This window comes from Octopus bimaculoides, chromosome 14 (assembly GCF_001194135.2).
Source record: "Octopus bimaculoides isolate UCB-OBI-ISO-001 chromosome 14, ASM119413v2, whole genome shotgun sequence".
In the NCBI taxonomy this organism is placed as follows: domain Eukaryota; kingdom Metazoa; phylum Mollusca; class Cephalopoda; order Octopoda; family Octopodidae; genus Octopus; species Octopus bimaculoides.
In genome coordinates, this window is record NC_068994.1 from 19,212,090 (window position 1) to 19,214,912 (window position 2,823).

At 38.9% G+C, this 2,823-nt stretch overlaps 1 protein-coding gene across 1 annotated transcript in view; it reads right to left on the reverse strand.

The window, feature by feature from the left end:
• LOC106874077 (disintegrin and metalloproteinase domain-containing protein 12) overlaps window positions 1–2,823 on the reverse strand; it is a 351,070-nt gene that overhangs the window by 68,752 nt on the left and 279,495 nt on the right. The gene's annotated exons all lie outside the window — the stretch shown is intronic.

Genomic DNA, 2,823 nt, shown 5'->3' on the forward strand with positions numbered 1-2,823 from the left:
GCGTTGTGAGTGTTTATTGAGCGAAAACACCTAAAGCTCCACTAGGCTCCGGCAGGGGATGGTGGCGAACCCTGCTGTATTCTTTCACCACAACTTTCTCTCACTCTTACTTCCTGTTTCTGTTGCGCCTGTAATTCAAAGGGTCAGCCTTGTCACACTGTGTCACACTGAATATCCCCGAGAACTATGTTAAGTGTACACGTGTCTGTGGAGTGCTCAGCCACTTGCACGTTAATTTCACGAGCAGGCTGTTCCGTTGATTGAATCAACTGGAACCCTCGACGTCGTAAGCGACAGAGTGCCAGCTACAACAACAATGGGGTGAACTAACCCCTGATCAAATTCTAAATCAGTACCTCACACTCCTTCTTAGAAGGAAGTGCTGAAGAAAACATTAAAGTTCTCCTTTAATTTTCTTAATGATTTTTCAGATGAAGAAGCGTAATGCCTGGAACTCTTTATAGGGGTCCAATTTAGTAGGAAGGAATTATACCTCTAGCCAACACATTGAATTTTATTTGCCCCAGTTTGCCCAGTGAGAGTATAGGAAACAACAGCCCCGACAAAAATAAGTTACTAGTCACATATTTCTGTCACTAAGATTTTGCTTCGACTAGTTTAATACAACAGAATCCAATAACAGCAGCACTAGAGACTCCTGTAATTCATGGAAAGATATAGCACTTAGAATAAAATAAGTTATATCTTATCTTGTACTTGTTTCAGTCATTAGGCTGTGGCCATGCTGGGGCACCGCCTTGAAGAACTTTTAGTCGAACAAATCGATCCCAGTACTCATTTTTTTGTTTTCAAGCCTAGTACTTATTCTATTAGTCTTGTTTTCCAAACTGCTAAGCTATAGGGACATAAACACACCACCACCGGTTGTTAAGCAGTGATGGGGGACAAACAAACACAAAGACACACACACGATGAGCTTCTTTCAGTTTCCATCTTCCAGATCCACTCAGAAGGCTTTGTCGGCCAGAGGCTATAGTAGAAGACACTTGCCAAAAGTGCCACGCAGTGGGACCGAACCTGGAACAAGTGGTTGGAAAGTTAACTTCTGACCACACAGTCATGCCTGCACCTGATATAATAACAATATTATATTGTTTTGGAACAAGTCCATTTTTTTTAAGGTGATGTAATTGGATTCAGTATAATACTGGCCAGGAAAGAGTGAAATGAGTGGGCATTTTATTGAGTTTCTAGGCAGGGCTTTTTGTTCCTCAGATCTGTAGCCATAAATAATAGATAGACCATTTTAGAAAAGATCAATATGGTTGATCATCAAGAATAACTAATTGTGATGTGTTAAGCAATTATCTCTGTTAATCACACCATGATAAATGTTCAGTCTTTCTTTTATTTCATATACACACATGCATGCAAACACACACACACACACATACATTACTTTTAAGCAACAGAAAGTTACAGTGTATGAAACTCTTGGTCTTTGAGTCAGTTTTGCAATTTAGTGCTGATCAAATACACACACACACACACACACACACATACACACACACACACACACACACACACATACAAGGCATATATAAGTTGTAGATATGACTGTGTGGTTAAGGAGAGTGTGTGCTTAAGATAGTTTGTGAATCCACCAAATTGTTGTGTTTTTTTTTCTCTGTACAGAATTGTAATTAGAACACTAAGATGGTTACTTGAAAACACAAAATAATGTTGTTGTTGTTGTTTTGCCCCAGGTAAGCTCTAATGAAGCAGACCTGAGATCAAAGGCATTCCAGCCACATTTTTATATTCAATTTTATATCTAAGTACCATATTTAACATATAATACATCTTTAGGCTACAAGTGAAACCATAATATAGAATTTTATTACTTTCCTTTTTGTAAGTATATCAAATTTCCTTAATAGAATACAGCAATCAAAACACAAGTACAGATAGATGTAAGTCTGATAAATTTATTCTAATTGAACCAATGCTACTTTATTCTCAATATCATTGTTTTAATGTCCACTTTTCCATGCTTGCATGGGTTAGGTGGAATTCATTGAATCAGATATTCTATGGACAGATGCCTTTCCTGTCACCAACCTTTACCTGTTTTGAAGGAAGGTGATATTTTTCCATGGTCGAACATATTTTCACAGAAGATTGGAAATTAATGACACCACTTGTAAGACAGTGGTGCTTGTTTACAACTACTAAGAGATATCAAGATAAGAAGATACACAGACACATATGCATACATATATATCTAGATATATACAATATTGTATGGTATTAATATCAGTATACCCACTCTATTGATAAATGTACAAGTGCTTGTTTTTGTTCTGACTCATACATTCTTAGACAACTATGTGTGTGTGTGTGTGTGTGTGTGTGTGTATCAGTCAGCATTCATATACCTGAAAAAGAAGCACAATCTAAGACATTAAAGCAGTAGTATATTTAGGTTTATGTTATGGCCAGTCAGTGACCATCACTCACTCTCTGACCGGCCACAACAAACAACCTTCTAAGTATATATATCATCTTCACATTCATTGTTTAACGTCCGCTTTCCCTGCTAGCATGGGTTGGACGATTTGACTGAGGACTGGTGAACCAGATAGCTACATCAGGCTCCAATCTGATTTGGCAGAGTTTCTACAGCTGGATGCCCTTCCTAACACCAAACACTCCTAGAGTGTAGTGGGTGCTTTTACGTGTCACCCGCACGAAAACGGCCACGCTCGAAATGGTGTCTTTTATGTGCCACCCGCACAAGAGCCAGTCCAGGGGCACTGGCAACGATCTTACTTGGCTTGCCGGGTCTTCTCACGCACACCT